This window comes from Pseudopodoces humilis, chromosome 5 (assembly GCF_049639895.1).
Source record: "Pseudopodoces humilis isolate 2021_Gansu_Grassland_sample_001 chromosome 5, ASM4963989v1, whole genome shotgun sequence".
NCBI classification, from domain to species: domain Eukaryota; kingdom Metazoa; phylum Chordata; class Aves; order Passeriformes; family Paridae; genus Pseudopodoces; species Pseudopodoces humilis.
The window spans coordinates 47,784,690-47,809,932 of NC_142204.1; the positions used below are offsets into that span (position 1 = coordinate 47,784,690).

The window sequence follows — 25,243 nt, forward strand, 5'->3', positions numbered from 1 at the left end:
CCCTCCGCTGCTTTCACCCCCACCCCTCCCTGCGTTATTAGCACTTCTGTGCAGGCCACTCCGCGATCATGTGAGGGAGGGCTCCCTTCGCACTCCCCTCTCTCCAAAGCAGCCGGTGTGCGCGGCGGTTTCTTTTTTCTTTTTTTTTTTTTTCCCTCGTCTTTTTTTTTTTTTTTTTTTTTTTTGCATTCCCAACAAAACACATACACACAGGCGGCACACTCCGCACACGGGCGGACACGCACGCCGGGGGAGGGAGAGCAGCACCGCCAGCGCCTGGCAGCACCAGCCGGCGGGAGGGCGCGAGGCTCCGACGCCGCTCCGCGCCCGCGGAGGGCCCCGCGCCGCCCGCCCGCCCCCGCTCCCCCGGCCCGCGCGGCGGCTCCGCCCGCAGGGACTCTGTATGTGCGCGCGGCTGCGCGCGGCTCCGCTCGCCCTTTCTCTCTCGGTGTCAGCTCGCCGGGACGCCCTGCACGGTGTCTCCTCCCGGTAAGTGCTACCCCCCCACCCCGCCCCGCACACCCGTCCCCTCCTCCCTCCGCTCCCCGGTGTGACTTGCTACTTCCAACCCCCTCCGCCGCCGCCGCTCACTGACTTGCCGCCGCCGCGGGAAAGTTTGGCCGCTGCCGGCGCGGCCGCAGCAGTGACATGTGTCAGGTCTCCCGGCACCCGGTGGCACCGCTCCCAAACACGCACCGCCAGCGGGGGGCGGGGGCGCGCTCTGCGGTGGGAGCCTGCGAGTTGGGGCCGTGCCCGGCGGGCCGGGCCGGATCGGCCGCGGGAGCGGGCGTAAGCTTCCCCCAAACAACTCGCGGCGGCCGCGGGTCGGCAGGGCCTCCCCTCCCGCCGCTCGGAGCCGCGCAGCGCCGCGGACCCCCCACCCCCGCGTAATTAAAAACAAACAACCTGTAGCCTCTCGCACGGGTAGGGAAGTGCTAGGCGGGGAGGGCTTGGGGCCAGACTGGCGAGGAAGCGTGTGCGGGAGGCTCGGTTGCCCGCCGTTTGCCTCCCCGTTTGTGTGGTGGTGCGTTGTTTTGGTGTTTTTTTCCCCCCCTCTTTTTTTGTTTTTTTTTTTTTTCCTTTCTTCTTCTTTTTCCCCGAGACCTCCCCAGCAGACAGCCCGGGTGAAGAAACGTGTCACGTTTCTCCTTTGTGTGCTGCCTGCCCGCCGGAGGGAGAGGCGCACCCCAGCCCCCGCCTCTCCTCCCGCCCGCTCGCGCGGAGGGGCCGCTGCCGGCCGCCCCCTCGGGGCGCCCCGCGCCGCGCTGCCCCGGGGCGCCCCCGCTGGCGTGGGAGGGGAAGCGCAGGGGTGCCGGGGTGCCCGTGGGGTAGCGGTGCCCCCGGGTGCTGTTTGGGCTTCGCAGGGAACGGTGTCGTCCTCTCGCCCAAGACAAAATTGCCTAAACCCAAGAATTAATAAATAATGGTGTTGGAGCTGCGGGGTTCCGGAGGCGGCCTCCGTGCCTGGTACGTGGGGGCCTTCCCTTAAAATTTGCTTTGAAGTTGAGGAGAGCTTCGGGACTTGGAAAGTTTGGGAAGCGTGATAGATCCTGAGGAGAGGGGAGCGGCCGCGGCGGCCTTGGCTGTGGAGCGGGCAGTGCCGTGCCATCGGCAGTGCCAGGGCAGCCGCAGGACGGGGCCGAGCGCCGGCACCTCCGCTCCCCGTCCTGCCGCGCCGAGCGCGGGGTGCGCGGGCGGCAGCGCTCTTGGCCTCCTGTAACCTGCCGAAAAGCCGTGTGCCGCCCGGCGGAGCCTGCACGGCCAAGGTAAAAGCAGTCGGTGAGGCGGTTTTGTTCTTTTCCCCTAGTTCTGCTCGTGTCAGGTTCGTCAGGCAGCGGGCCCGTGTCGCAGCGCAGCCCCTGGCCGAGAACGCTGGCGAGCGCTGGTAAGGTCCCGGGATGGAGCCACTGGAGAGGGGTAAAGCTTAGGCTATGGGCTGGCAGGAAAACGCTCGTCTAAAATTTGCGAGAATAGTCCACACAGAAAGCGGGCTGCTGATACATTCTCCAGGGAAAAATAATCTCAAAAGTAACCACCGTGAATGGATGGTATTGTCCTCTATTAGTAAAGAGTGCAGAGCTACAGATGGAGGAATGGGCAGTACCCTCTACCTGGGAATTGATTATACTTTTAGGAAGTCTCGCTTCCAAAGAGGATCTTCTCTGATCTTTCTGTGCATTAGAGCCCCTATCCAAACTCTGCTCTAGAGAGTGGAAATCTTTCCATTGACAGCAGTAGGAATCGCTTCATTGATTTCACAGGCTTGGATCAGGCCCTTAGAAATTTTTTTACAAAGGTGGAACTCAGAAGTTGTGCATGGTGTGTATATCTCCCCCCATTAATTCATGTCTGTGGGGGGGAAAGAAGTCAAAGTTTTAAGAGATTTTGACAATTTTAAATTTTTTCATCAGTGGTAAGTAATTTAAAGCCATTAAGGAAAAACATTACTGCTAGTAATATTACTCTGAAGAAAAATATGATTAATTATTAAATTGGTTTCTCTAATACTACACTAAACCCTTTTAAGTGAGATACGGTTTTAATTGTTCAAACTAGTATTTTTTAACGTTTTTTCTTGACAATAATTTGTTCATGTAAATACTCAAAATACTTGTGTTTTGTAGTAATCTGCAGTTTTAATGTAGTTCTTACAAAACAGTTTTGTTCTGTAGGGTTTTTGCATACTTAAATCATTCCTTTAATTAATGAGGATAGTAGATCAGTAAAAGGTTAAGGGAAAGGAAGAGTATTTCAAATTTAGGGAGTGCATGTAGTTAGACATCCTAATTTATTTGAAATACAGTGCTTCATGTGAGGCCTTGTTGGTGTAGGCTTTAAGGTTTAACAGTAACTTTAGGAGGAAACTTAAACAGAATCAATTGTATAAATATTTGTGTATTTCTTTGTGTTTAGTTTAACCTCGGTGATTTTTACATTGTGTCACGGGATCTTTGCTACAGTGCACTGTTTATATCATCTGAGAGGAGAAAACCTAAATGTTTTGTAGCATTCTGTTTAGTGAAGATTTATGTAAAATGATGAAATAGTCTATAAGGAGCAATCAAATTAGAGTGGGTTTGAGTGTGAGGAAGAGTAAAAGAAATACACCAACTTCAGGACATTTCAGTCAGTAAATACATGGTACTCTTTTAAAGCTGCACTAGGGTTTGTGCAGTAGTCAGGTGAATAGTTCCACAGATTTTTGAAGTGACTTGTTTATTTGCTGGTGTTTGGCTATTATTTTTGTTGTTGCATTTTTTTCTGTAATCATCTGTTGCTTATAAATTTTTAAAATGCTTTCCATAATAGAATGTGTTGGGACTATAATTTTAAGAATAAAGGTGTATTTGCTTAGAAACATTCCTGTCAGACTCCATTATTTTTTTGAAAAATTTCTTGTTGGACTTACAGTATTTTTTTTAAATGCATTTAAAATAAGTTTTTGGGTTTTTTTAGGACTAATTTATGTGAGCTGGAATAAATTTTTTGTATTCTGAGAAATATACCTGATTCAGCATTGCATGCACAGGAGTTATTCAGGGCTTGTGGGCTGAAAACAATAGAAAACTTCTGAGATGTGATCCATGTTGAGGCAGTGTTTTGCTATGTGTCATTGAAAATGTCACTTAACCTCTTTGTTTTTCATCACTGAAATGTGAGGGCTGGTATTTATCTTTCTGATAGAGTGGTTAATTAATATTTCTTGAACATGGGGTACTTTTTTGTTCCATTTCTGTTTTTACCAGGTTTATTTTGGAGAAATTAAACTGTGACGGTGGCTGAAAATGAATGGTTCCTGAGAGTCATGTTTTTTTCTTTGTCGGTCAGATTGTGAAGAGGTCACTTGCTCACATGAAATGAAAATGATTTAGGACATAGGTCACTGGAAAGTACCCATGGAATGATTTTGACTGGAGAAAAAAGCAAATCACAATCAAAATGAAAAATACTGTCAACTTTGTTGTAAAATAATGTTTCTATATACATTGGAACTGATTACTCTTAAAATTTTGTGACGGCTAATGGGTTTAGAAGTAATGCAAATTGTCTATTTTTTTTTTTCACAGCCACAGTAGCATTCCTCTTAGCTAATTGTTGAAGAAATTAGAATTGTTCTTGTTAGAAGAAATACTTGTCATTTAAATTCCTGCTCCCTGCCCTGTTTTGACTTGATACCTTTCTTGATAGTATGTGTAAAATAGTGGCACCAGAAAAAGCTCACATAAGCGATGAAATTACAGAAAAGCTTAGCTGTAATAAACTAACTTCTTAATCTTAAAATTGCAATAAAATAGTTCGTTGTTAGTTGTTTGAAGTCTTTCTTCCACATTTGTTCCTTTACAGAATAAGTATACTTACTGAAATAATTTCCAAGAGTAGCTTTTGACTTAAATTACAAAACTTCTAGACCGGCAAAAAAACAAGGAGCAGTCTCACAAGTATTATTTAGAACTGGTCATCTTTTTTTTTTCTCCTTTCTGAGGCTTTCAGTAGCTTAATAAAACTTACTACTTTTAAAAATCTTACAAAACGTTCACTGCAAATTATCAGATGCATCTATTCTTTGTTGCAAGATTTGCATCTGTTTTGGCTTTTCTCTTTTTTGTTTATTTTTTTAATCCCATTTCTGATAGGTTTGTGTTTAAGGGCAACACCATGTTTTATGTCAGAAAGGTGGTTTTGAAAATGCCAATAATAGCTTGCTTATGCTGTCATCACTGAAGTAGCTGAAAATAATCTCTTTAATGAACAGTTGCTACGATGTTTATTTAGAAAGTAACATTTGAACTCTGAGGAATGAATTTGTTTGGAATTATGTTTAATATAGCAATTTCAGATCCTGTTCTAAGAAAAATAAAGTTAAAACATTAAGTATATTGCTTTAAACTCTACTATCTTAAGTCTTTTTAGTAAGTTGTAGAGGTTGCTAAGGGGAGGGAATAAGAACGTTGTGGGTTTAACTTTTTGTTCATTTACTTAGTTATTTCTTTTTCCTGTGAATAGTAATTACACATCTATAGTTGGAAATGGGATTGCTGCAGTTTTTTTCTTGTTTAACTATGTACATTAATCAGGCTGGCTGCTGAGGACAGAGCTTATTCTCTTGGATATGGTGTACTGTACCCCCTACATGCCCTGAATGTGGGTGTCTCTTCTGGGTGGCAGAGGGCTTTGCTGTAGGTAACAGGTGACTTTCTAATTGGTTAGGCTGAGGAACAACAAACAGGTTTAAAGGACAGGCAGCACCTTCATTCAATGTGCAGAAGGGAGATTTTCTGCCCTGGCCACTCCCTCCACTGCCCTTGCAGTGCTGTGTGATGTCCGTTCTGGCATGAAAGGAGAAACTACAGATCTCCATCATACAACCCTCTGAGTCACAAAGAACCCTCTTTGAGGTTCACAGGCTGGCTTTGGTTTACCTGTAGAACTTGCTTGTTTACCAAGGAGCTTCAGCTTCCTGTGGGCAGCAGGTACTGAAAGAAGGTGGAGGAATATCTCTGGTTTATGACATTTCCAGCCCATTGGTGGTTGCAGGCTCCACAGGGGCACACACTGTGAGTCCTTTGCTCAGTGAGCTGGTCCTTTGGACCTCTGTGGTGAATCAGACATGGCTGCAAATTGCATCACATTTAGTATTTCTGTAAATTGCTGATCTCAGTCTTGTTTCAGTTTGCCTCCAAGACATAATGAGGATGACTGAGATTCCAGTGGGCCTATGCCAACCTTGTCCCAGTGGGAGATACTCTTTATTGTTGGGCCCAAACCTGGAAATTCATTTGAAGAGTGATGTTTTGAGGCTAGGGGGTTACATCATTATATATAACTAGAAAGTTGTTGGGGTTTTCTAGGCAAATTATTTAGTAAATAATTATTTATATTTTTACAAAAAAAATCCTGTATCTTTTAAGATGGATGTTTAGTTGATAATTGTATTAGAATAATTTATTTTTTCTCTTAACAACATGATGTGTATTTTGCAACTTTGGTCAGAATTTGCCTTTAAGGAAATTCAAATGCTGATTTATTCCATTATTCAGCTTTTGTGTTTCAGCCTAAACCAACATCATACATTGTGTACTTTGTAATTTGAAATCATGTATTTGATGTAATTTGACTAATTACATTTTGACATATGTTTATATTGAAAGAGTCTAATCTTGTTGCATATTGCCACTACAATTTTTGCGATCTTATCCTTTCAGAGAAGGAAGGAGAATGGCTGTGATACTACATTGCTTGTTGAAAAGAACCTAATTGTGTTATTGAGTCTGAAAACTATGAAACTTGTGTTTGGAGAAACAATCTCAGGATAAAACTTTAACTGTCTATTAGGTGTTGATTTTGATTTTGTCCAGGAATGGTGAAAAAATGTAGAAGAGGTAAACACCATTTAAACTTTGCCATGCAGTCAGTGCTAAGTCTTACGAAAATTGCTCACAATTACAGTGTCGATTTATCCTTTTGTAAGTCTTACAGTTGATGCTGAGACGGGATATTCTTCTGGAATTGTTACCCACCTAGTAAAACAAGTGGTGTGTAATGAAACCTGTAGTTGATGTTTAACAGCTTGGAAATTAGATCAGAAATTGACAAGTTTTGCAGAGGAAATTTTAAGAGTTAGCAGTGGTAAGCCACAAAGGGCTTTGGAAAAGAGAGGGACAATGCGCAAACAATGGAGAGTTGGGAAGTGAGGGGAAAAAGGCCAGGGAAAACATGTGGCTGGGCAGGAGCCAGCAAAGGCACAAGCTGTGCTGCCAGGAGGTGGGCAGCTGCTCAGAAAATAGGGACTCCGGTTCACAGAAGAGAAATGTGATTTTCATCTGGTGCCCAGCATAGAAAATGCATTTCTTCACCTTCACTTCTTCTGTAAGAAGAAAAATCAAACTTTCTTGCATGCCAGCTTTATGCACAAGGCAGGCACAGGAGTTACACTGGCCCTAATTGTGGCTGTTTATTTTTAAATAATAGATCTTTTTAAATCTAGTGTATGTCTTTGGAAACGTACGTATTAGTTGTTGCACTGAAATTTGATATTTAATTACTGAAAAAAGTATAATTTTATTGATTTAATAGAGGGGGAACAGAGATCTTTTGAAGATAAAGGGGAAGAAAAGTATCTAGAAAACAAGAGACTAGTATTTTTTAGAGTCTGAAGCACAGTGATTGAAATGTCTCCGATTCAAGACACTTCTCTGTGAGAGAACACGAACAGGATTGTGGTTTCATTACAGTAGTTACAGCATTCTTGTGACCTATAAAGGAAAACATGAAAGCCTAATGCAGTCAGGCGCGCACAGACTGCAGAAGTACGCAAATCTGCTGTTGTACTTTCCAAGTGTGTCAGTGTTTTTGTCTTTGTAGAGCAACACTTAATTCAATAAGGAATAAATGATATCATGTATACAATATTGTGAATGTTAGAGGAAGGGTGCTAAGAACTCTGTGATGTGTGGCAACAATAATTTCTCATTGAAAGTCAATTAGTGGAATATATGGGTGTTAAAACTGTAAAAATATTAGGATGGAACTTTGCTAAAGATCATGAAATGCTTTTGTGCAAAAATTTATTCAGACCCATTTGTTACCAGTCTTGAATGCATTTAAATTACTTTTAATGTTGTGAAGATGCCTTTAAATTGTTCTCAGTACACAATAACTGTACTTCAATGTACTCTCAATGTACGTTGAAGAATATGTGTGGTCAGTAATTCAACAGATAACTATATTGAAAATACAGAAGTTTCATATGGTGTCAGATTCTTGCACGTTTTTTTGCTTTAGAAGAAGAATTAAGTTTATTGTGACTGAAACTTTAACTTGGTATTTAATTCTATTTTAAGGGACTGACTTCTGGAGAAAGTTAATGATGTTTGGCGTGGGATGTTCTAGATCTGAGCCTTTATTTATTATTGACCAGCAAAGGGTGTGAAGGTTACCTGAGCAACCAGAAATGTACATCTTATGAACTGACGTATGAAAACCCTTTAAAAAGTGTGGTTAAGGTTTTTTTTATTGGGTTGGTTTGTTTGTTTTGTGTATTTTTGCATTTTTTTGATTTTATTTTATTTTATTTTTTTTTTCTTTTTTTCGTTTTTTTAAAATTATTTTTGGTTTTGAGTCTGGGAATCACAGAGAAACCAGGAGAATGGTAAACTGCCAAAATATTTGTGTATCACTGCAGGAGTGGTAGGTGAAGAAGTTGATGATCAATCCAATGTTTCTGCCATGGAGCTGTGCAGCTTTGGAAGCGGTGTGTCCGTGCCTGTGCAGTGTGACTGTGCAGCATCACAGGGCTTCTGTCTCTGTCCACAACTTTCTGGCAAGGAGACCAAGGCCTTCAGAAAGAAAGTGTATGTATCCTAGTGGGTTTATTGTCTCTAAGGTTATGGGACAGAAAATACTCTAAAGAAGAGTGCAATCCATCATTTGCTAAAACAGGGAATGTGTTTGAGGAATGTGGTTGTCTAGGCAGGAACTGACCATGGTGGAGAGTGTTTTACAATGTAAAAACAGGTATTTAATGGGCTGTGATGGGAAAACATGTCTTTCCAAATTCTTCCTTGAAAAAATGAGGGAGAAGTGCTTCCAAACCAGGTCAGCATTCATTTCCAGACTAAGTATGGCTTGTGATATTGGTGTCATACCATACTTCAGCTTCATTTGTCCTCTGGGGTGGTTGTGGGGTCTAGGTGGGTCTAGATGGGTCTAGGTAGGGTCTAGCAGTGGGACCTGGAGTAGTGAGTGGTTCAGTGGTTCTGTCTGCTGGTGACAGATTACTGCTTGTCAGGACTCTGCTCAGACTGAGCCTCCCCGCTCCTGGAGCACACAGGCTTGACCTGTCTCAGGCTTCAGAAGAGGTTGATACTTGAGGTGATGGCCACACACTTGTGTTGAAAAATCCAAGAACCTAATCCCTGATTCCAAGTTTTCTGAAGATCATATGAAGAGTAGCTTTTATGGCTGAGATGCTGACACTGGTTGATGATTTCAATGTGTTTGTATGTGCCTGTGCAAAACAGGTTTCTGAGACTGAGAAGTTACCAGCTGTTCTTCAAAGCCACCTAGACTGAGACAGGTGATGGATTGCTTGTGCATATTTAAGCCAAGTCAGTGTATTATCAGTTTTTCTTTCAATAAAAGTTCTTATTCCAACTGTTTCATAGGTTCTGAAGCAAGTCACCACTAACATGAAAAATCCATATTTAAAGTGACTTTTTCATAACATTTAAATACTTTGAAGGACTCTCATTTATTTTGTAAGTGAATCTTAAAAAGTACAACATTCAGTATATCAGTGCTGAGTATACAGAGACATATGAAAGAGACATTTCTGAAAACATGAACACAGATAACTTGTTTTAAAGTGTCCAGCCTGATGAGCCAGGCATGATACACCGTGTGCTGTAGCTGTAAGGTGTTGTGTGCCTCATGATTGGTGCTAATATGCATATGCAGCAAATCTGGCATTTCCCAGGAGCTTTGGGCAATGTGTGAACACCAGCAATTCGCTCTATGTTTGTCTAGAAAGCGTATGGCTAAAGCTAAACCTTGCTCTCACTTCTCGATACTCTTCCTCCTCCTTATCATTTGAATGTCACATAAGAGGAGAGCTACTGTGAAACCTGAGAAAGGTGGGAGATGGAGAAAGCCATCTACTTGACTGGTCCTCCTGAGTTGCAGCCTGAGCACGTGCATTTTAAATCTTTCTGTGACACAGTAGAAGAATACGTTTCTGTTATTTGATTATGTGTAAAAATGGAACCTGCTGTCCTGGACTTAACTAAAGTGCTATTTTTAACATGTGTTTCAGTACCTGTCTTCAGTAACTGGAATTAAATTTTAAACTGAAACTATTAGCCTTATTTTACATAGGTGGCTGTGCATTTTGTGACTTAATAATATTCAGACCTCTAAATATACTTATATATAATTTAAATATAATTTTATAAATGTTCTTCTGTATCCAGTGACTGACATTTGGGTCATTGTTGCTAACACTAAATTACTGTCAGAATGGGGAAGACCCTTTTTTCCAAGTCATTGTTAGGCTTACAGTTTTGCTCCAAATTTTGTTGTATCAACAAAATTTCCTGTAGCTGAATTTCTAAGATGCAGATGAGTCGGAGCAAAATGTAACCAGAGACTATTAAAAATATCTTTCTCATTGTCACCTGCAATATTACCATAATTGGAACTAAGGAGCCTGCAGTTGCACAATATTTATGTTGCAATCCAAACTGACACAGCCTGGAATGCCTCGGTAGCAAAACAAGACACAGACCCAGGCCTCACAGTGCATGCATGGGAGGGAGTGAGCTGCTCCTCTTGGAAGCCTCCTCCAGTAAGGACGTGCTGGAGGTCCCCCTGCTTTGCTCTGGGCTGGGGGGGGCTGAGGTGTGGAGGTAAGTGCCTGCAGCTTGGCTGTGGAGGGCAGTGGATGGTTGTGGATGATGGTGGTGGGTGTGAGTGACCCTCTGGGTCAGGCTGCAGGGATGGCTGCTTTGATAACCTGGGGAGCTCTAGTAAGACATAGCTCCTCCTTTGAGGTCTACTGATTTGTTTTCATTCCTTTTCACTCCTGGCACTTTGGGGGCCTCTTTCTTTGGAGGTGTTGTTTGGAAAAAACACTTCTAATGCATTTACTTTCCTTTGGTGCTTGGAAATAGTGAGTTGTTGTCCAGTGTCACCTTTTCTACACAGATCACTGTAGGCACAGTGAAACCAATGTTCATCTCTGCTGCACCTCTGGTAGGCTCCTCAGCAGCTGATGAACTTGATCTATTACTCCTGCCCTTCCCTGGCAAGCACAGTACGGTATATTTGCCTGGGACTGACACTCTTAGATCTATGGCCACAAGATACCTGGTCAACTCTTCGAGCCTTTACCTTTAGCATTAGCTTTAACCCCTCAGGGCTCAGCTGCTTGCAGCATTTAAAGCATGGCAAGAGGTTTTATAGCAGAGATTTGACTCAGCAAGACTTGTGCTACTTCTCACTGAAGATATAAAATACAATTTGTAGCTTATAATTGCTGCCTAATATGATCTTGGACCCTTACTTAAAATCCATTTAACTGATACTGTGCTTTCTTTATAAGGTTATTATTGGGAGCTAACCTTTTCTTGTGTTGTGGTTAAATGTACAATGTAATAAGGGTGTTTTTTAATGTGTTTAAGAGTTAGAAGATGTGTTAGAGGTAACCTTTATGCAGAGAGTTTTATATAGTTGTAGTAAGGACAGCAATATTAAAATCCTGAACATTAGTACCATCTGAATATAATTTGTTCTCATTCTGTTTTGTGTGTGCCTGCTAGTGGAAGATGATACAGCATATTGAAGAAATCTATACTGTTTTCCAGTATCTTTTTTATAGGTAATTATTAACCTAGTGCAAATTACTGTCTCCAGAATTTTTTTTTTAAAATTTAGATGTATACAAAAATGCAAAAAGTGTATCGGATATAACAGGTAAATCACAATTCTTTCTTTATTTAGATTTCAAGGAGAGAAAACTAAACCCATGATCTTAGGCACAAAACTGAAAGCCTCCCAGAAATCTTTACTTCCTTGTTTAACTTCTGATATACAGGCATGGGCCGTGTCTGTTGGATGTTTTCTTATAACAGAATTAAAGATTTATTTTCCTCAACAACAAATGTTGATACTTTTGCTCTGTGTGTATTCCTTTGATTGCCTAATAGAAATACAGGTTTGCTTAAAGTTGTAAGTTAAAATGAAGCATTTTTTATATTTTTTTTCCCCTAACCAGATACTTAAATATGTATGTAGGATTTGGTATACATGGAAAGAATTTCAGAACTTGCCTCTTTGTACTCTTCTTGAAACTGCTCTAAATGGTGGTGAAGGAAATGGAGTTTTGTACCAGAAAAAGGGTCAGGAAAAAAAAAAACAACCCAGAAAGATGAGCATTATAAGCGTGGACAGCCTTTGTTTGAATTTGTGTTTTCTTTCCGCTATTAGTGTAGAAAGGTCTTTTCCCACTCTTCAGAGCCTTTTTTAAATTTTTTTTTAAAATTTTTTTAGTTTATTTTTCCTTTTCCCCCACTTGTTAATTTTTCTTCCCTGTTTCCTCAAGGGGGCATTGTGGGTTGAAGAGGAGGAATGGTTTTGGACATGTCAGGCCTATAGCTGAAAAACACTTGTTTTTCTTAAGTTCATTAAACTGCTGTCAGGGTGAACACATCCATATGGACGTGGGCAAGAATGGCTGTAAGAGAAACAAACATTATTTTTAATCTTAAGTAGGTGGAGAAGGGGGCAGCAGTCATGGCTTATGGGGTTGAAATTAACTGCTTTTAACATTGTGAAGAATGATGATGATATAGACAAAGTGCCTTCCTAAAATTTATAAGTATAATTCTTGGCTCAGATGTATACTTGCAGAACTTTATGATAGAGTTACTTAATCTCAGAACGGTAAAGATAAATTCATTAATCGTCATGAGGTGTTGATATAATTAAATAGAGAATGCCTGTAAATTGCTTTTTGGAGCTCAATGACTGCAAACTCTGGTCTTCTAATTTAATCCATCCACTGCTTTCCATTCTCTTGCTGAAAGGCTTTCTAGAAAGACTGAGAAATTAGCCCTACTCCAGGCCCAGTAACTGCAAGAACTAAGTTGGTTTCTCTTAAGGGAGAATCTAGGATGAAGACTAGAAGTGTTTCCCCAAGAAAAGTTAAGATTGGATGGAAAAAGTAAAGCAGAAACAGGTTTTTTACATTGGTGATTGTGTCCAGAGATCAGTGTGTTTCTCACTAACTGTCTGAATTTTGTGCCGGTTTGTGGTAGCTCTGATGCTTATACAAAAGAAAAATTAAGATATTTACGACCCAGTGAAAGAGATACTGACCAAATGAGAAAAACTAGCTAAGTCAGTTTCTTTCACTGGTGTTGCAGTATTTCTCACATCTGGCTTTTTGGTTTTTCTAAATGAATGTTATCATTCTCTCAGCAGACAGTCCATTTTTCTTGTGAAGTATTTAAATAAAGGAAGAAATTATTTCATGGAGAAATTAGATACCTCTGAAATTAGCCTTTTGCACGAAGGGTAGTTTAACTGCAGGAGGCAAAAGTTCACTTTGTGCTTTTAACTTGAGCTCTTAAGACTAGAGGTGTATAAGAAAATACATTCTTTAGGAAAGTGTCAGTGTTTTGCCTTGATAGGTTTTCCTTGTGCAAGGTATTCTATATAATTTTGTTGTTAATTTGCTTAACACTGTGTTGAGGTATAACTGTAGTGTAACCCTTTCAGCTCTAAAAGGGACTGATTAGATTCATAAAGTCATTTAGTTGGAAAGAACCTACCAGATCATGGAGTCAGACTTTGATCATCACCTTCTCAGCTAGATCAGAGCACTAATTGCCATGTTCAGTTTTTTCCTGAACACCTCCAGGGATCCTCACTCCACCACCTTCCTGAGCAGTTGTTCCAACTGCTTAAAAACCCTTTCCATGAAAAAAAACTCTTTCTGATGTCCAGCCTGAACCTTCCCTGGTGCAGCTTGAGGACATTTCAAGGTAAAAGTGCAATGGACATATAGCTAAAAATAAGAGAGAATGGAAAAAGTATTGATTATGTTGATTTTGTGGGAAAAAAAATAAATTCTTGTTGAGTTAACCCCCAAATCTTTTTTTTGCTTCAATTGTAGAAATAATGGGAATAGTTTCCTTAAAAGCCTGCAGGAAGAGATCTGTCTTTTTAATATTTCCTACAGTGTTTCTATAGGCTTAATATGGATGTGATATTTGGAAGGTGAAACCCTATTATTGCTCAGGCACATTAACTGCATTTCATTGCTCCAAAACCTTCTGCGCATTTTGAGTAAAAAGGTTTTGGTTTGTTCTGCTCAGTTTGTCATAGAAAATTTGAGGGGAAGGTGAATTAGCTACTGCTCTAGTGTTCATAATTCATTCTGGAATTTTCTAATGCATGAAAACAATTTTTTTAAAGTTAAATTTACTTTACATATGTGTACGTCTAGTAATAAGAACTGTGTAAAACAGCTAATAATTGTACCCAAACTGCTTCCACTTCAACCATGTCTTTCCCACAAAACATGTTTTGCATAAATGAAAATTGTGCTCCTTGTTTTTACTTGGCAGATCTGAAGTACTTGTGGTAAAAACTGTTCTAGCAAACTACACAAAGCTAAACTCTGTAAAAGAAAACCCAACTGTTAGCCATTCTGCAAATCATTGTGATATACAGTGTACTCGTGACTTGATCAGTTTGATTATTGCAATATAACTTCAAAGGCATTGTGTCTTCTGTAGCTGTAAACTCCACTGAAGGCCTGCATTTTTGTTCTTGCTGAAAGTTAAAAAAAATTCTAGCAATGTGAAAATATATATAGCAAGTGGCTGCATAAGCTGTATTTTTTCTGTCTTTGGATGGCAATTTAAACAGTTTGAAGTCTCTTAAAATTCAGTATACTTGAAATAAAGAGCCTTTTCTGTGATTGTTTGCAAAGTTTTAATTTGTTTTAAACCATGTTGTTGATCTAGAGCTTTTGCTCATTTAAGGTTGATTAATTGCTTTTGCCGCTTTTGTTTGCAGTTCAGTATAATCTCATGCAGACTATTGTATTTTTTTTTAAATTTTAATCTTCTGTTGATGGTTATATGTGTGTATGGGATGTTAAATTTGACCACTAATAACTTAAGGATTTAAATAAACAAATAAATAAGACTGAAAACAATAACAAAAGACTGCAAACTGGAACAAATGCTCGGCATTGGAAATTTATTTTATGAAACATAATTTCTGCACCTGCTGTAGACCCCATTGTGGAAGCTCTTGTTTTCTTACATGTTTTTATTTTTATTTAGAAAAAGGTTATCGTGTTTTCATTCAAGTACCTTTATTTAAAGCATTTAATAGAAACAAGAATAATAAGCCTATGTCTCACATTGAAGGTTTTTTAAATGTGTATGCCTTTGTGATAATTACTATTCATTAAGGCTCAGTACTCTTTCTTTAAAGGATAACTCTGTTGTCTTACCTCTAAAATGGATGGGTGAACACTGACTGAAGTCACTTTATGCGAAATGTAAAATACATTTCTGATGTGGAGTTGGAGTTGAGTTCTGTGGCCCATCTGCATTGCTGCTGTGCCTCTCAGAGAACACAGACCCCAGCGAGTGCTTGGGTAAGTCACACTGATGCAGTGTGACCCACACACACTACAGAGGATTCATCTCTTACTGAGAACTGACATGGAGAACTTGGCCCAAGTAGGAGCCTCTGGTTTCTACTTACGGTGCAGAACCCAGGCGATGGCTGATGATGCAAAGGAAGATGCTGTAACCATTCCTCTTTGGAAGTGCCTGACTATGTGCTGCTCTTAGAAACTCAGAATCCTGGTACCCTGCATTTCACTGCTGTCTCACAAATATTTGTGGTTGACAAAAAAGCTGAATTGTCACTGTGTAATGAATAGCACATAATCCACCTCCTGGTGTTTGCTGTATACTAATTTTCACATATTTAGATACAAAATGGGCAGACAGAAGAGTTCAGAAATCTTGAGACAGGCCAGTTGGAAAATACGTTCAAATTAAAAAAAACAAAACCCTGACAACAAGAGAGAGAGACAGGAAGAAAGAAATATAATTCTTCTGATATTAAAAGTATGAAGAAGAAGAGAGAGAAGAGAGGAGAACATCTGTTTTCCATTTTTTAAGGAGACTTTTTATAATGGTTTTTGAACTTCTGAGATTATGATGCTTTTTCTTTGTTACCGAGCTGTCAGAAAATACAAAGGTTATATCTGTGCAGACAGCTTAACTTGCTTCTAGCTCTCCAAAGTACTTTAACTCATTTCGTATTCAGCTGCTAAAAGTGTACAGGTCTTGGAAAAATTAGAGCATTATAGCTGTAGCCGTAGCCTCCTGGACAGCCAGGCCAGAGCTTTTGGACAAGAGCTGTGGCAAGGCATGTGATGCCCTGCACAGTGGCAGTGGCTTGTCAGAGCTGAGATGTTAAGCAGGTGTGCCCCTGTAATCGGGCTGTGAGACACTTCTGGAAGCCAGAATATGGGTCAAGGAAACCTTCCTCTGCCGTAATCCTTTCTAATCTTTGCTCTTGGAAGTTTTTGAGAGCAATTCTAATGCTAAGGAGTGCAGCTAAAATTTTTCTGTTTGCTTTTTCTTGCTTGTACTTTTTCAAGTTTTCTTTCCTCTTGTGTTTATTTAAAGAGAATCCTAATAGCGGAGGGGATGGGTTTAGAAACACAGTATTTCATCAGCAAATGAGGGTTCTAACAATTCCACCTAACTAGAGGAATACTGCAAAGGGAAGAAGCTGCATAAGATACAGTGAAAGTACAAGAAATCATCCCATTTTTACCAAAATCATTGTACAATGGAAAGTGCCTCTTGTCAGCTGAAATGTCAGATGTATCAGGGAGAAGTTAAAGTGGAACCTGATTTCTGTAAGGCGAAAGATTCAAGTAATTTGCTTAGAGATGCAGTAGAAAATCAGTCTTATCCTTGAAAGAGGAAATGGTAGCCTTCAAGTCTCATATCATGTTTTGTAGCTGATTGTCTATTTTTATTATCTCCCCCTGCTTTTCTTTCGGTACTTACTAATGCCCTTTGGTTAACTCCATTATACCTTTGAAAAACTTCTTGCAGAACTCAGCTACTTTGGCTTGTTTGCTGGGTAAGCCTCACTGATATTATTATAATTAATAGGATGTGTAAAAACTTCCCAAAGCCAGTGTTACAGAATCAGGCTATTAAAACTCGGTACCCCATATGTTCTGCAGTGTGCAGGATTTCCATCCTCTGCAGCTGGGGCTCATCAGAGAAGAGGCTGGAGCTGCATTGATCTTGCGTGCTGTGGGGGAAGTTGGTGTGGTAGGAACACAACTCAGCTTGTAAAAGAGTAAGAGGGATGGGAAATAAAGTCAGTTTACAATTTGGAGTTGTGCCTCCAATTTTTTTTTTTATTATTTTTTTTTATTTTTATGCCACGGGGATGAAAAATGTTGAGAGAGGGATGGACTGTTTTTAGATACTGAAAATCTTTAAAGATCTGATTCATAAGTGAGAGTTGAAACTCTTTTTCACAGTTACATGTTACATGATAACAGTTTCCTTGGTTTGAATCTTTATTTTTTGTTAGATTGTACTGCTTTATTTCCTCCAAAAATTTTGATTTTAGCTTTTTTTTTTAATGATGAGAAATTAATACGGAATAATAAGAGCTAAAGTTAGCCTGATATTTTAATGTATTTTTTATTTTTTAATAACTGGCATGTATCATGAATATTTGTAACTTGCTAGTTCTGTGAAGGGAAATTATAAAGCTGATCAAAAATTTTACAAAGCTGAGAGGAAATATGCCAGCTGATAAAACACAAAACAACTGTATGATTAAGAAGACAAGAAATTATACTGGTTAATTGGAATTTTATATGAGACCTTATCAAAAAATATCTAAGTACAAGGCAATACAGCGGCATGCTTCTAGAGAGACATTGTTGCTGGTTTTGCTTTCAGTAGCAGGATCTGAATCAAGACTGGAAAGTTTTGCCTCTAAAAAAGGCATATGTATTTATTCTGTCTAATTGGGTGAATATGAACTTTTTATATTAAAAGTGGGAATTTATACCCTTGGACATATAAAAATAATTGAAATAGGAATAACAAAGCTAGATATCTTCCTATCTAAGTTCCTTCCTTTGTTTATCTTTGTTGATGTCAGGTATTTTTGATACATTCTTTAAAAGCTATATGGAAAAGAGATGATATGGAGAGAAGATTCTTGGAAGCAGAGTATTGTTGATCCACCTTGTGAGGGCATAACGAAGCCCACTGGGAGAAGGGTTGTTTTTAACACTGAGAGTAGTTGTTTGCAAGGGGACATTATGAAGGACTTCAAAGTAGATTTCACTGGTATAGATTGCACTGTAAGGACTTTTCTAACACACACTGAAATTTGCTGAAGGAATTATACTGGCAGTACCTTACAGCCAGGAAACGTACCATGTTGGTTTGATGGCTCCTTTTTTTTTTTTTTTTTTTTGGAAAGAAGCAGGACAGTGGTTAGTGTGCTTACTATCATATCAATATTCATTAACTTCATGCCTGTCCTTTGAGAGTGTTTTAGAGATCTGGATATGAACTGGAAGGGCCACCACTGCACCACTGGGTGCTGTGCAAACAGAGAACTACTGAATCCCAGCCCAGAAGTACGACAATTTACATACGTGGGTAAAGACAATGTTTGGAAACAGGCAAGGGAAGACAGAAAAACAAGGAGATATCATAGCATATCAGCAAATAATTGGTTTAAAAATTTTCCATAGGTCTCCTGCCAAAGCAGTTTGAGAGAGGTTAATCAGCTAGTCTTGTGAGTGTTCATAGCAGTGTGAAGCGTCAGTCTGGATAAAAAGCTTGAAGGCACTTAATTGAAAAAATAACACATAGATGATGGAAGCTGGCAGCCTGGACATAAAGGAGAAGGGAGTTTACCTCTAGATACGGAATGAGAGATGATAGGAAGGCTTTGACATGGAAGATAAGTGATTAATGTATAATGGGATACTAGATTTATGTCAGTGGAATGAGATTACATTTGTCAAGATTAGAACAAAAGATAAGAGCAAGATTTGAAATAAGAGCCATGGGAGTATAGCACCTGTACACTTTGAGAGAAGAGGTGTACTTTAAAGGTAGTATTTGCAAAGATCCTACAATATTTGCATGTAAATCTTTTGGAAATATCTGAATCTATAGGACCTAGATGCCTGTATCCAAAGACTGAGAGAGATGATATCCCAAGTGGCCTAAATGAATGGTAATATTGCTGAAGGAAGGGGCAAGAGGAATGCTTATTAAAGGAGATACACACTTTCTTCTAACTGTACAAAATTGTGATGCACCTCAGAGCAGTAGTGTGCTGTTAAGAGGTAAGGGGAGAATCACCTCCCCCAGGTGAGTGGTGATCTGCAGGGGTCCAGAATTTTTTTTAGGTCCTCCTTTACCATTTTTCTTGTGAAAGAAGACGTTTCATAAATTTATTCAGATATTATTGTTCTTTGCTTTTTCTGTATTGATCTTCAGTGGCAGGATTTGCAGCTGATGGTTACGCTAAAAGCATGTCATTCTGTTGTTGATGAAGTATCACAGAAAATATGTATTAATACACCAGTAACATGCTGAAGTGTTTAGGTTTTCAGAGCCAGAAATGCAGGACTTGACTGCATTGCTTACTAGTGGTGAAATCATGAATTATCAGCCTGAATAATATTATTCAGGTTGAATGCCAGTAGAATTTCTGCCATGGACATGATTTTAAATATATAGATAAGTTTCCACCTGTTGAGAAAAATGGTTTGAAAATTCTTAGGCAAATCATCTCTCTTCATATATTTATGGTCAAAGTATTTAATTTGCTTGTTTATAGAAGGATGGAGAAGACAATCTTGCTCTGTAGTTCCTGTTGTTTACTTCCACCCTCATCTTCCTATGGACATCCTGGAACAGGGCTCTCATGTTTGTTGTGGATATCTTTAATTTCAGGTGAAAAGTGGTGGAGTAGTACAGTGTGAGGTAGGTCCAAGATGCTGTGAGGCTTGGTTTTTTCTGGTTTGTTGTTTGGGTTTTTTTTGTTTGATTTTGGTTTGTTTTTTTTGTTTTTGTTGAGACTTTATGCTAGAATAGAGCAAATATTTTACTGAAGCTTGAAAGTGATTCGATATTTTTTTACTTTGGTCAGGCCTGTTGTATATTTACTAAAAATGTTGTCAGTTTCATTTTCTTTTTAAGAATTTCTATTTGGTGTGTTTCCATCTGAACTTTGTTAGAGGAATATGAAAAGTTGGATCTTTTTTCCTTTTACTTGCAGACTTGTGACTCCACGTGCCCTGGGAGCCCCCCTGAGATCGCTAGGTACCGTGCTTGGCGATCCCTGGCAGAGGGCTCCTGCTCACCCCAGCGAGAGCATTGCTGTGCCCGCTCAGTCACTGAGGACTGCTTGATTACCTCCCTGCTGCACATTGCCCCTTTTTCAAGTTCTGAAAAGTATTCAGCAGATTTATCACTGCTTTTTAAGAAGGTCTTCATGAGCATGACCTGAGGTTTTACAGGAAATCTTGAAATAAAAGTAATAATATTGTTATACATTCTCTCACATTCAGCCACACATGCTATCACAAAAGTAGCCTTGAAGCTGTTTTAGTTTTACAGCAAAGAGTGTTTCTTTTCATATCAGGTAATCCAAGCTGCTGAGTTTTTTTCCCCCTCAGCTTTGAAAAAATGCCTTTATATTAATAATCCTGGATTTTGTGCTGAAAGTTGATTGCTCTAGTTGATGATCGGTATTCCGTAACACTAAATAAAAGCAAAACAAAATTTTCTCTTTTTCCTATTCCAATCTGAAATCTATCAATATGTATTTTTAGAGTTCACCATTAGTGGAAGTATAATCTCTGTGCCTGCTTTCATTCTTGGCCACTGGGAGTTTTGCTACCAGCAATAAAAGACAACCTCCATGTTGTACTGCACAGTATAGATATTGTAAATTTTGGTCTTGCTTTCCATTGATCTGGTTTGCCATATGGGAATCATATTCAGCTGATCTTTATTTCCTGAGTCAGAAATTCTGTTTTACCCATCTTTGGGGCTTTCAGCATTTGATTCTCAGTGGGCTGTCAGGTATTGCACATGAAAGGAAAGGTTCAAAGGCATATAAAGAAGGTTCAGGTCTGAAATGTTTACTTAACACTGTCTCTTTTTTTTTTTTTTTTGTCTTTTTTTTTCATTTTACAAACATTTGCCAGACTGGAGGATCAGCATGAAACCTTAATAAATTTTAGACATTTTATTCTCTATTATGAACATTTTACACATACATAATTTTGGTGTAGTCTGGAACACATCAACTGTAAACTTGCTAGTGTGGGTTTGCCAGCGACAGTATTAAAAACATTGCAATTTTTTTTTTCAGTTTATAAATTATTTTTCTTGGAGGTTTATTTCCTTTCAGTTCTGTTTTTGTTTCTGTAGCTGCCTCTAACAGACTGCCATTGTGCTACAAAGAAATTTTATAATGAATTCACTATACAGATTTTAATTAAGATGAGTAAAATTTTAAAAATAAAGATACCATCCTCTCTCCTTGCAATGTCATTCTACTGAGAGAAAGGAATTTGTGGAAAAGTGAGAATGAGCTTGTTGTTGTTCACCTGTGAAGGTGCTGCTGCCAAGGAGGTAAACAGTCATAATCTTAACAGCTTTTGTGCCTTAATTATTTAATCTCTTGGGAAGCAAATGCCTAAAATTTAAGGGATTTCAATCACTTGGGGGCAGTGGTATAGAGGCTCTAGATTCCATTACTGTAGTTTGACTCTTTCTTATTTGGATTGAAGTGTATTAAGACAGCATACTGGAGTGTCTTCCAGCACTTCCATCTCCAGTATATCTCATTTTCTTTTTTGTGTTTTTTTAATAAAGCAAGGATAGAATAAAGGATCTTAATACCCATTTCTGAGATTCATTCTTTCTTCTTCTTGCCCCTTTCTTCTTCATTGCCAAGAGGATGTAGAGCACTGGAGTTGGCTCAAAGGGATCATATTTTGTTTGGAAAAGGTGTGTCTTAGGTGTCCCCAGGGATGAATTTTGCTGTTGAGGATGTGGAAACAGATGAGAAAAAGTCAATCAAAGGCTGAAAGAAAGGTGGGGCTTCCCCCGTAGCTCCTTCCCATTTCATTCCCATTGACAGCAAGAATAAAGCTGTCAGAAAATGGTGCTCTCTCACAGGCTCAGACTCCTCATTTTGCTCTTCTGGATTTACATGGCCTCTTCAACATGAAGTTAGGCTATAGGTTTAGCTCACTGCTTAGTATTCAGTTACATCTGCCTCCTTTTCTCACTTACTGCGTTCTCCAGCTGAAATAGAGAATGGGAATGTGGCCTCATGGACAGCTTCCTTCAAGTCCACAGGTTACCAAAATCCTCAGTGGGACTTCTTTTCTGCAGCCTGCCATTTTTGGTATTGGTTTATGTGACACTGAGAAATTGTGCTCTCATCCTCCTTGTTCAGCTTTCCTCACTTCAGCGGTCGAGGATGGTTGTGGCTCCTTGACTGTCCTGGCTTTCCCCTCACACTGACTAAGGCTGTGAGGCATTTTCTATTCCTGCCCTTCCCAGGCTTTGTCTGTTACACTGGTCTTGTTTTGAACTGTGAGGAAAACCTCAAGGTAAACCATGACCTTATGGCTCCTGTGTCTGGAGTGTTGGAAGGACAAGACAGGCAGAGGGGACAAGGAGGGGACATCCCTCTGTATGTCAGTCACCAACTGGAGTGCTGGAGCTCTTCCTGGAGATGGAGGAGGAGGCAACAGAGAGTTTATGGCTGAGGATTAAGGCGAGGGCAGGGACAGGTAACAAAGTGGTGATCTGCTACAGTCTGCCTGACTGTTAGACCAACTGGATGAGGCCGTTTATAGATATAAAGAAATAAAAAAAATATATCTTTATGAAGAAATAGATGGGTTCTCATGGGAGACTTGAATAATAACCTCACAATAACTATGGGAGGGACAACACAGGGATGCATAAGCAATCCAGGTGGTTCCTGAAGTGATTGATGTACTTCCTTTTCCACATGATAAATAATTTGCTGATGGTGAGAGGTGCTATGCTGGACCATGTTCTCACTGACTAGGAAGGACTGGTGGGCAGTTTTGGCTGCAGTGACCATGGAATGGTGGAGTTCAAGATCCTTAGGGCAGAGGAGACCACACAACAGCCTTGCTGCCCTGGACTTCAGGAGTGCAGACTTTGGCCCCTTCAGAGATCTGCTTGGTAGAGTACCATGGGATAAAGCACTGGAGGGGAGAGGGGCCCAAGAAAGCTGGCTATTATTAAAGGATCATCTCCTCCAAGCATTGTGATATTGTGATTTCCCTCCATATGTTCATGGTGAGACATCCTTCCTAGGTCCAGAGGGAGCTAAAAACATGTGGCATTTGTTTCATCTCTTCTCAATGGGCTTCTGCTAAGAAAATGGCATAACAAGGTATCTCTGGTATCTCGCTGCTGAAGCAGAGGTCAAAACAATTCTAGATTTTATTATCTTCTATCAAACACTCCTGAGACAACACTAGAGAATACTGAAGTATTACTTGGAATAATGATAAATTGTCATAAATTTCATTGTGAAGTACTGTGTACAGCTGTTACACACCTATTCAAGGGATGCATTAAAAACTCCCCAAAGTGTCCTTTTAGGGGGAATTATGTGTATTTAAGATTCTGTAAGTTAGGACACCACACCACCTTGTCAGCTGGTGATGTAATTTTCAGTATCCACATCTTTTGCAAGCTCTACATTCAGCACAACCTGTGTGGCACAACTGTCTCTGAGGATGGAGCAGCTGAAAATGTTGAAGTAGGCAGGACAGGCAGCTTTATCTTTGTCATCTCCTCACAAGACTTTGGAAGAAGTTTGGTATCTTGGTGTTTATTTTCAAAGTTTTTCACCTGGTTCCCCATCAGTGTGGGCTTCTCTGTTGGGCTTCTCCAGGAAAAGGGAGCTCCCTGTGAAGGAAAGGGTGAAGATTCTCTCTGCAGAGCAGAGATCTTGTTCAGGGGCCTGTTTATGTCTTGAAGAAAGGAGAAATGAAGATCAACATGGATTTTGTATTTTACTTTAATACAAATTCTTTCTAATTTTTTTTTTTTTATTTGAGTACATCAGAGCTTATTTGTATGTGTATTATCAGAACAAACCAACTTTCCAGCAGCCCCTAGGACAAAACAGCTCATGGAAGTAGAAGAGAAAAGGGATTTAACAAAACAGGACACTTCATCTGCATATTTCTCCCTTGTGGGAAGAAGACCTGAAGACAAACATGTTACAGTGGCAGAACTGGGCACATTCTTATTCTTCAGTAATGACCATGATAATCCTGCAGAATAGTGTGTTATGTTAAAGAAACTGCTGTCTTTCAGTAATTTTCACAGAAATAAGGTTTGTATAGATCAGAAACACATTATTAATTAACAGGAAGTAGCATCTTGGAAGCTAAATTATGTAGTAGGAGCTGAAGTATAGCTAGGTAATGAAAGCAGTATGAAATAAAATAATCTCTACCTGGTGGATAGGAGCCTACTTGACAAAAATATTGATGGTATTTTTTGGATTGCTCCAGATCTTAACTTTCATTTTGAATCCATATATTCTTCTTGGGATAATAATTGTAATCTTGAGAATGTGAACTTGCTACTCTGATATTTTCCTGATTCTGATGGTAATCTGAAACACCAACTCTATCCTTATTCCATTTTCTTTATTAATCCTTTTTTAAGGTACTCATTCTAAACCTAATAATGGTCTTTAAAATTCAGTGTTAAAAATTTCATTAATGATAACTTTTCAAGCTGGGAAGGGGAGAGTGATGATTGTCAGGAACATCAGCAAGAAGAAAAGTGGAGATTGAATAAATGCAAGATGGGCAAATGGGAAAAGAAAAAACAGTTAAGAGGCATAAATATGGTAATTGTAAAGATGAATGTATTTTTACTTTGATATTAGACCTAACAAGCAGATAGTGGAAAATTATTCAAAATATAGTTATTTTATTACGGATCATTTTCCCTTCCATACCTTCATTCAAAACATATCACTCATGTGAATGAAAAGAAGTTGATGGCAGGTTATGGGCAATTGATTGCATTTCCGTGCTTGTATGCCACAGCCAGCAGCCAGGAATTTGACAATCTCTTTAAAGTAAGTGTGATGCACCCCACTTGATTTCATCTCTCTGCTGCCTGTCCGTGTTTAGCTCACACTCCCATGACTGAATCCTCATTCTGTCCTTGTGCCTCCTGCAGTTTACACCAGTGCAATGACTGGTTCCAGTCCCTCTTCCAAAGCCCTGACCTATGTTCAGCTTCTCAGTGTTACTGGCTGTCAGCTGAGTTGAGTAAACTTCTGCTAATGAAAACAGATAAAAAGTCACTGGAATTTATTAAAGCTTTTGCATTAACTTAAATCATGCACTGGGAATGAATGTAGTATAAAAAAAAAAAACAAAATCAGATTATAATGAAAGGAACCTGCAGATTTTAGTTAGTAACTTGCATGCATCTCTATATTTTGTTTAATTCTAATAAAATAAAAGTGAATCCCCATTAACTGTAATGAAATAAAATTAAGCTCTCCCTGACTAGCATTCATGTAGTCAGTCAATGCTATTATTTGAAAT

At 39.6% G+C, this 25,243-nt stretch overlaps 1 protein-coding gene across 7 annotated transcripts in view; it reads left to right on the forward strand.

Moving 5' to 3' along the window:
* Positions 1-399: 399 nt before the first annotated feature.
* The window catches only part of FOXP2 (forkhead box P2), a 400,421-nt gene continuing 375,577 nt past the window's right edge, over positions 400-25,243 (forward strand). For 6 of the 7 annotated variants that reach the window (XM_088054802.1, XM_088054799.1, XM_088054803.1 and 3 more), the window contains exon 1: positions 400-489. The gene's annotated coding sequence lies outside the window, so the exon portion shown is untranslated. Of the gene's footprint in view, positions 490-10,307; positions 10,404-25,243 lie in introns of those variants that run through there. The other variant, XM_088054801.1, reaches the window with a different exon arrangement.